Below are 10,503 nucleotides of genomic sequence, written 5' to 3' on the forward strand. Positions count from 1 at the left end.
GGTCGTGTGGCATAGGGAAAAGCATCTACCTCACAGACAGACTAGGTAGGTTTAAATCTCCCTTCTGGCATTCTCTAGCCGTGTGCCTTGAGCAGGTTACTTAACCAAGCTGAATTACAGCTTCCCAGTTGTTAAATTAGGGAATGCCAACCTATTTAACAGCGATGTGACGATGATTAAATGAGAACACATGTTAAAACTGCCAATTACAGAACGGGCACTCAGTGATTAATAGCTGTAGCTCTCATCAAGGTATCGGTTCCCACTTTTGACCTTCCAGCTTTGTAGGAGCTGGAACTCAGACAGTGTTCAAATCGCCAAGCTGCGGCCCTGGGGAATGAGGTGTGGACCAGAGCAGCCGGGGCTGGTTTGGTGTTACCGGCACAAGCCAGACCTTGCTTTATTGCTCTCCAGGAAGGAACAGGGGGACTGTTCAGGTTCACTGGCTGGTGAAAGACAGTTTCCACCAGGCCAGATAAGAGGCATGAGGCAGTCAGTACAGGAAGTGCTGGAGGCGACGGTGACCTCCCCTGGGAAATGGCCCCTGGGAGTCCTGCTGTGCCAGGAAAGCAGCAACCTGCAGTACCCAACCTTGTGGGTTAGGGAGGGGTGGGAGGGAAATAGAGCACTTCTCAAGGTCGCTTGTGGGCCTCGACAGATTTTTCTTTAGATCACTTCCTTGTATTTTTGCCTGATGAGCAATAGCCTCTCCTGGGCCCAGTTTTAGAAGAGGGGGTACTTGCCATATTCCACACTAAGCAGAGCCTGTGTAGCACCAGGGCCTCAGCATTGACTGCTCCTTAGGAGCCTTTAGCTCTATTTCAATTTGCAGTTAGTGTGCTCAACTTTTTCTCACTCACCAGCAACCTCAACTGAGCAGCTCAGGTCACTGTCACTGTGGAGCACAAGCTGGTCTCTTTAGTCCCCCATGGGCTTTTGGGTTTTTTAAATTACGACTTCACTATAAATAATGGAAGGGAACATAAAAAATAAAAACCAGTTTCTGTTGAGGTAGACTTCTTTAGTATTGTCACATTAACTTCTCAGTGAAAATCACACACAGAAAATTCTTTCTAACAATTTCCTTTTCCCAAAGTGAAGACCTGATGAATATAAAGAGTAGCAACTAATATCATTGACCACTTACTATGCACAAAGTCTTACATAGGAATGATGAAAGCCCTGATTTTGAACACACAAGGTGAGATTGACACCTGCTCCACTACCTGCTAACTGAGTGACCTTGAGCTCCCAGTACTTCAATTGCCCCATCTGTAAAATGGGAATAATGTTAATAAACACTCGATGCAAATGAACTGATGCACTGTGAGATTCTTACTCTAGTAAGCAGTAAACATCGTTGATGTAATTGGTGGTAGTGATAATTGTACTGCCAATGTGGCCACAACGAAAACCAGAGGAAACAGAAATACGCATTCCAAGAATAGAAAGAAACACAGGATGAAGAACTATGGAGAATAACCTTAAAGTCCCTTAATTGAGACAGATGGCCATGCTGTTACTGATAAAAGTCAGTCAGCTCTAAGGGGGCCTCAGCTTTAGAACTGCATTTTAATGAGAAGGATTTTTAATTTAGTTATCATATGGCTCAGGGGTGTTGGTGATAATTTCATTCATTCCACAATTATTTTTACTGCCTACCATGTGCAGAAGTTTTCAAAATAAATTAACTGACACATTCAGACAGTGTGGTACCCAAAATTTCTTGTTAGCAGATTGGACTTATTTGGGGTGAAACCGAAAATCAAGCTATGTTTGACCTGTGCATTCTTCACTTGGTCTTCTGCTTTCTCTCTGCTCCAGGTACCCTTCTACCCCACATCCCTTCTGAGCCCAAGGGTCCTTAGGTGTTTCATGGGGTCTCGGCCAATCAAAACTAAACTTTCCTTGTTTGTGTCTTTCTTCTCCTCAGTACTGCAATCTTCGCTGGCTGTAAGGAACTGAACTGAAAAACCATATTCCATGCTAAACCATGAAAGTGTTAACCATTCCAGAAATATTTACAGTGTTAAGGGTGAAAGATGGAGATTCAGCATCTTGCCCCAAGGAACTGAATCTAATAGAATTTCAGACGCTACAACAGGAGGTGGAGATGTGCATGCATATTCCTGGTGTCCTCGTAATACTTCCTACTCTGATACTTTTGCCAAAAGATGGAGGAAGAAGGATAAGAATGTGAGGGAGAAACAATGAGAAGGATGCTGACTTAGGTTTTGGAAATACTAAGTGAATAAGATCATCTGGACAAGTTTTTAAGTAGGAAAATTTTATGTGATTCGGGTGGGAGTGGGTTGCTAAGATACCCAATACTTTTCACTCCAAATGGAGATTTTAACCACGTTATAATTGTGACATTACTGTGACATTTTTCCCCTCTGTGGAAAATTTCCTATGCTTTCCACCTCGTACTGAACCCCTGACTGTTTGACCTGTAGAAGAAATCCTTAAAATGTCCCAGCTCACTGAGCGGATTTTTAAAGGGTAATTTGTGATGGTATCAATACATAACTTGCATTAAACGGCCAATCCATAAATTTGTTTTCCTGACATTCTGAAACAACGGCTTCTTTAGGGTGGCTCCTTAAACCAAAGCAGGTCAATGAGGTGTCACAGGTGAGTATTAGTTCTTGTCAAAATGTGATTACTTTTTTGTTGTTTATTTTCACAGTCTGGGCTCAAAAGATCTTTTTTCCTGAGGAAGTATCTCTGAAATCATAACTCAAGAAGAAAGTTTGATTCATTGGGAATATTTTAATTTAATTAAAAAATATGCAGAAAGGAACCTAAGGCTTAAAATTTGAGGTCATTTGATTAAAAGTTTATAACATTGTATGGATTAATAATCCATAATGCAGAAAATATAAAATTTTTCATCTTTAACCTGATACTTGCTGTCTGGAATGTTGAAATTAAAACTCGTGTCTTTGAGGGTAGGAGCATTCCCTCATCAAGGTATTAATTCAAAGTCAGAAAATATTAGGAAAGGAAGGAAAGGATCCTTTAGAGCAGGGATTCTTAATCCATGGTCTGTGGATGGATTCAAGGTGTCCATAGATTTCCCAAAAACATGGGTTAAATGTTGAATACATGTGCTTTGTCTTGGAAAGAAGGTTTATAGTTATCAGATTCTCAGAGTTGCTATGATCTTCAAAATGTTAAGAACCACTGCCTTGTTTATCAGCTACATCGACCACTTCCTTTGAGCAACTTGCCTCACATTCCCCATGAGTGTAAAGCAGAGCCCAGGCACAAACGCAAGTCTGTGGTCTTCCAGAAGCCTAAGAGTTAGAACCATCCCCATCAACATCAATAATAATGTCCCCAGCCCTGGGAAATTTCAGTTCAACAATGGATACTAAATGTAGTTTATAAAAATATTCAAGGGTATGGTAATGGGTAGGAGTGACAATTGTTTGTTAATGGGATTATAAGTATCAGAGCTGTATTGAAGGTGAATAGAACTGAAAGGGGTTGCTTAAAGGCATGTTTCCCACAGATCAGCACCACAAATATAGGTAGAGGCTTGCATGATATACTTCTAAGGTTTGACGCTAGCACAGAGAGTTGACAACAGAGGGTATGTGGGAAAAATCTACATATTGCATACTAGGGAATATATTTAATAGGAATATCATACTAATATTACACAAATACTAATAATTAAGGGCTGACAAGAGCTATGAGTTTTTTGGGGTCATGAGAATTGTTTAAAATGGAAAGTGATAAGGATTGTAACTAAGTAATGATAAATAAGTAATGATAATGTGACATATGGATGGATTATCATGGACATAACGTTTGCTATGGGAACTTAGGAACCCCCTACTTTGTAAGTCAAGCCCTCGATCCTGAGGCTTGCTCTTGTGAAACTAAGCCCACCTATAATTATGCCTAGGAGTCACCTCCAGAGAACCTCTTTTTTTGCTCAAATGTGGACTTTCTCTCTAAGCCTAACTCTGCAAATAAATTCAATGCCCTCCCCCCGATGTGGGACAGGACACCCAAGATGAATAAGTCTTCCTTTGACATGGGACACAGATTCCACAAATAAGCCTGACCCCTGGCATTGAGGGATTGAGAATGCCTTTTTGACCAAAAGAGGGAAAAGAAAGCCAACAAAATAAAGTTTCAGTGGCTAAGAGAATTCAAATAGAGTCAAGAGGCTGTCCTGAAGGTTACTCCTATGCTAACTTCACCTACATATGCCAGATGACCACAATCTGATAAGACCAAGTCAGCAGTAGTCCTGAAAACCTTAAAGAATACCTGGATCCCTATCTGAGACTCTATAAAAGTTTCACTCACTACGTTTATTCTTCAGAAACTTAAATACTTTTCAAAGAATTCCTATGACAGCTAAGTCCCAAAACCCAGAGGCAATAGCCTCTTCAAGAACATCAACCAGATGTGTCCCATTTTCCCATAATGTTGACACCCCTTTTCAACATGAACAGGTTAGGGTGGTACCTAGATATTCCTGAAGATCGTGGAAGTGATTAAACTACAGGAAGAAAAGATGGAATTTAACAAAGGATTATGAATACTGAATCTTTATATAATTTGCTTTTTCTTAATTGCTGGGGTATTAGAATAGTTAAAGGGAAATAATTGAAATGGTGGAACTGTAACCCACAGCATCCTTTGAAACTTGTTCTGTGGCTACTTGTTAAATTGTAATTTGGACATTATCACATTTTTGTATATATGTTATATTGCATGATAAGAAAATAACTGAAACTATGGTACTATAACTCATAACAACTTTGGAAATTTCCTATATAACTACTTGTTAAACATGCTTTGAAAGATATTACCTTTTTGTATATATGTTATATTTCATGATAAGGAAATAACTGAAACTATGGAACTATAACCTATAATATTCTTTGAAATTTGTTCTCTAACTGCTTATTAAATTTCACTTTGAAAGTTATCACTTCTATGTATATATGTTATAGTCTACAATAAAAAATGTGATTAAAAAATCATTTTTTTTTGCCATGACCTCTAACACTGAGGGGGAGCTACAACCATATCAGGAAAAAAATGTATTACATCGGGTTTACCATCACAGGATATGGCTCTGACTTGGGACGGGGGCTACATATATGCTTGAATAAATACTCCCTCCTTAACTTTCTCCTCCATTGCATCCAGCTTGCAGGTCTGGTGCTTAAGGCAAGCGTTTGGTTTCCTTTGATGAAGCCATCAGGTTGGGGAGGTGCTGTCTGCTTTTGCTTCATGGAAAAGTACTCCCATATCTAACCTTGACATCTGAAACCTCATACCACAGCTCTCATCCAGCAGGTCTTTTGGGTGTGAGGTGATTACATAACCATCTTTTGGACAATAACAGAGAATATTAAATTTCATAGACAAGGAGGAAGCAGTTATGAGTGGAAACCTTCAGAGGTTTAATTTCCACCCTCTTCTCACCACATCCAATTCTCATCCCTGCTTCTCTCTGGTAATGAAATCTTATTTGCACAGTTTAGGCAGTCCATAAATATTAGTTGTGAATGATCCACCAATTAATAGATATTCTACATATACAATGTGTAAAACCACTTTGTCTTCAGCTGGGTAAAAGTAAGGTTGGATTTGGAAAGGTTAAACTGAAATGGCATCGTGGGACAGAGAACATCTTCTTGACCAAAAGGGGGATGTGAAAGGAAATGAAATAAGCTTCAGTGGCAGAGAGATTCCAAAAGGAGCTGAGCGGTCACTCTGGTGGGCACTCTTACACACAATTTAGACAACCCTTTTTAGGTTCTAAAGAATTGGGGTAGCTGGTGGTGGATACCTGAAACTATCAAACTACAATCCAGAACCCATGAATCTCGAAGACAATTGTATAAAAATGTAGCTTATGAGGGGTGACAATGGGATTGGGAAAGCCATAAGGACCACACTCCACTTTGTCTAGTTTATGAATGGATGAGTAGAAAAATAGGGGAAGGAAACAAACAAACAGACAAAGGTACCCAGTGTTCTTTTTTACTTCAATTGCTCTTTTTCACTTTGATTATTATTCTTGTTATTTTTGTGTGGGTGCTAATGAAGGTGTCAGGGATTGATTTAGGTGATGAATGTACAACTATGTAATGGTACTGTGAACAATCGAATGTACGATTTATTTTGTATGACTGCGTGGTATGTGAATATATCTCAAGAAAATGAAGATTAAAAATAAAAAAAAAAAAAAGGTTAAACTGTTAACAATTAAGTGACCTAGATTCCCTTTTTTTTTTTTTTTTTGCAAACCTAGGGGGAATTGCTCAATTCATCCACTTCAGTGCTTTCCAAGTAGCTTGTTTAATACTGTTAAGTCCCTTGATTCCAACAGGTAAGTATTTTTTTCAATGATTCCCCTTATGAATGGAATTTCTATTTGCATGATTCTATCTCTTCTTCTCAACCAATTTCCTGACAATTTCAGGGTAACTTCTTGCTGTTTTAGTTGTTGTCTGTCCTAGTTATTATGTTTGACAGAAGTTTTCTTTTTTAATTCATTGTTTACTTCAATTCAGAGATGACTTTTGAGCCAATGCTATGTATCCCCACTGATTGTGTGGAACACATCACTAGAACAAGTAGTCTTTGTTATCAAGGAGCATAGGTTTGGTATGGGAAATTTCATACAAGCTACCAATTACGAACAAGGCAACACTGACAATTTCATGTTGAAAAGAAGGAAAGGCAATGTGTTACGGAAGTACAGAGAGCAATTACATCTTAGTTGGATGATCAGGAAAATCTTCAGAATGCACTTGAGCTGAGTTCTTAATCCCAAAAATAGGAAATACATACCATTCATTGAGTATGTACTACCAAGCATTGAACTCCATACTTTCACATGCATTTTCTCATTTCATACTCACAACAATCCTGACTTTACAACCAGGCAAACACAGGTGTTGAGTTCAAATAACTCTAATTGCCAAAGGCAGTTCTTGCTGATTCCAGAACCCCTGTCTTCACCCTGCATCACATAGCTGTTTATTTGAGTAGGCTTTCTAACAGGCAGAAGATGGAAGGTGTGCCAGCTTGAATGTATTACATCCCCCCAAATGCCATTGTTTTTGATGTAATCTTGTGTGGGTAGACCTATCAGTGTTAATTAGATTGAAATTCTTTGAGTGTTTCCATGGAGATGCACCCCACCCAACTGTGGGTGATGACTCTGATTGGATAATTTCCATGGAGGTGTTGGCCCGCCCATTGGGTGGGTCTGAATTAAATCACTGGCACATTATATAAGATCAGACAGAAGGAGTGAGCTTGCTGCAGCCAAGATGGACACTTTGTAGAAAGCACAGAGCTGTAGATGAGAGACAGTTTGAAAACTGCCATTGAAAGCAGACTCTTGCTCCAGAGAAGCTAAGAGAGGACAAACGTCCCAAGAGCAACTAAGAGTGACATGTTTGAGGAACTGCAAACTAGAGAGGAATGTCCTGGGAGAAAGCCATTTTGAAACCAGAACTTTGGGGCAGACGCCAGCCACGTGCCTTCCCAGCTAACAGAGGTTTTCCGGACACCATTGGCCATCCTCCAGTGAAGTTACCCAATTGCTGATGTGTTACCTTGGACACTTTATGGCCTTAAGACTGTAACTGTGTAACCAAATAAACCCCCTTTTATAAAAGCCAATCCATCTCTGGTGTTTTGTATTCCGGCAGCATTAGCAAACTAGATCAGAATGCATTCCAGGATGCATTTCCTCACAGAAAAAGCAGGGGGAAAGGAGTCTCAGAGGGCAGGACTGTGGTGGCCTAGAAAAAATAGTGTAGGAAAGTTTCTCAATTATTGAGAACTTGCCATATGCCAGGCATTGCCTAAGCACTCCACAGACAAGACTTCTTTAATTCTCATAAAAATCTTGAGGACTGGACATTATTATCCCAATTTTTACACTTGAAGAGACTCAAAGTGAAGCAGGATAAAAGAGAACATCAAGGCTGTGGTCCCTGGTTTTCTATTCAACTTCGAAAGAGTTAATGCAGAGCTGCAAACTTCAGCTGCAAACCTCATGGGACAAAAATTTCTCCTAAAGCTTTGAAACCTCCCCAAAAGATAAAAGCTTGTAAAATCATGGGCCCAAAGTAAATTCTCAGTTAACAACAGAAAGCAAGGGGTTATAAAAGTTGTTAAACATCTGCCCAAAGACAAATTTTAGATAAGTGATGGCAGATAACTATCTCCTACTAAGACAAAGAAATCACCTGGTATTCAAAAATTGAGATAAGAAAATCACTGTAAAATTTCCCTATATAACAAGCTAACCCACTGCCACATGGTGCAAACTTCTCCCTTGAACATGTCCACCTTATCTCTTTAATGTGTATTCTCTCTCTTTTTCTTTAATAAACTTTACTACATATTCCTTCTGGTCCTTCTCATCTCTGAATTCTTTCTGTGGTGAGAGTCCCAAACCTGGAAAGGGTTCTGCCTGGCACTGTTGCCAGCAGAACATTGGTTACAAGAGGAGTTAACTTGTAGAGGCCGCACAGAAAATTGAAGAGCAGGGATTTTATCTAAAGTCCCAGTGATTCCTTCCCAGCCTCTATAATCCATTAGATAGGGGACTTCACAGACCAGATCAAAGACTTTCTAGGCTTTTAGCCATGACTAGGTGTTCACCTCCTCTGTTCTCCAGTCCAGAACCCGAAGGCAAATTTAAAATAAAAATAGATAAGCAGAAGAAAAAAAATTCCTAGATCCTATCCATCGAATCTGCCTCTCTGTTATCAATTGAAGTATTTGCAGTTGTATTGTAAACTGGCAATGAGAAAGAAATGTGAGTAAAATAATTTTCACCACTACCTGCCAAGGTGAGTAGTACTTTCCCACTTTTTTAAGAACCTTGGCCAAAACCAGATAGCAATTAAGTGGCAGAAGGGATAAATGGATCATTGGTTACTATTTACGGAGCTTACCAATATGTAAGATACTTTGTATTCAAATACTAAAACTGGCCTTCTCTGACAGTTCTTTTAAAGGAACCAAAGTCAAAATCTGTAGATGGGTTTCCTTCCTGGAGTTTGGATTTGGGGTTTTCCATTCCTTGCTGAGATTTTGGAGCTTTGCATTGGACTTGCCATAAATGGTAACAAATATTCATTTCATTGTCTCATGAGGTCTTCTTGGGGCAGACCCATTGGAAGCTGCTTTCACAGATCTGGATCATCTCCACAAAGGAGGCAGTGCAGATTCCCATGATTCCAGGGCGCAGGGGAGACTCTGCCAAACGTACTGCTTTCTCCATCCCAGGAAAGTGAAAGCAGCATATTTATCAGCTGGCCACCAGGTAAATGCCCAAATGCCTCTTGGGTAGCCTGACCCTGTTGGTGACTGAGCAACTCTGCCCAACCAGGGGCACTGAGAACAACCCATGGATAGCCATGGGTTGTGTGAGGCGGTTACTCTGCAACTCTGCAGCCAGGTGCTGTCACTAAACAGAGTTGACCATTTAAAACTGCTGAGGGTTTAAAATTCTATAATTACAACAATACATTTTTGTCGAGCAGCTGTTATGGGCCAGTCACTTTGCTAGAAATAGGGATTTAGGGTGAATAACATAAAATTTCTACATTCACATGTCCTAAAGTCTAGGGGAAGTCTCTAAAAAATAAACAGGCAACCCCAGAACAGTATAGGAAGTACTGCTATAGGGGAACCTGAAACAGGAAAGCACAGGAGGGCACTACCTAGATGGGAGGGTCAGGGAAGGCTTCCCAGAGGGAATCTGCAGATGAACTGGAGTTGGTCAGGAGAATGAGGCAGGGGGCATGGAGACTGTTTTGTGCTGTCAGAAGATTGTGCCAAGGCCAGGAAGTAAGACCCATCTTGGTATTTTTAGGTACCTGAAGGTAATTCATACTGCTAAATCCTACAGTTTTGGGGGAGAAGCAGCAGGCAGACCATAAGAGGACAGATCCTAATCTTTCTCAATAATTGACTCTTTCCCAGAATATATTTTAAATATAGAATCACTAAATATTAGAGTTGGAAAGTGTCTCAGATCATCTAATCCAGTCCCCTTGTTTAACAAATGAGAAAAGAAAGGCTCAGAGAGGCTTGGAGACTTACCCAAGGTCTCCCAGCATGCTTTTTTTATTCTGTTTTTGTTTTATTTTTGATAAAAAAGCACTTTAAGTTGATTTTTCTTAAAGTAGATTTCTAGAAATAGAATGGAAAGGATATGAGTATCTTAAAGTGATTGGTATATGCCACCACATTGCATTTCAAAAGCATTTCACAATATAATTCCCACCAGCAGTGAACCAAGTGCTAGTTTCAACACACCCTCCCCAGCATGGGGTGCTTTCACTTTTTAAAATTTCGCTTTTGGTGGGTGAAGAATGATGACTTCTTGTGTATTACTTTGATTTCTAGGGAGGCTGATGATTTGACCAGTGGTTTGTGAAGCCAGTTATGATTCTTTGTTGGTGACACCATGTTTTTCTTTGGCTTTGTCCCATG

Source organism: Choloepus didactylus, chromosome 2 (assembly GCF_015220235.1).
Source record: "Choloepus didactylus isolate mChoDid1 chromosome 2, mChoDid1.pri, whole genome shotgun sequence".
Classification (NCBI taxonomy): domain Eukaryota; kingdom Metazoa; phylum Chordata; class Mammalia; order Pilosa; family Megalonychidae; genus Choloepus; species Choloepus didactylus.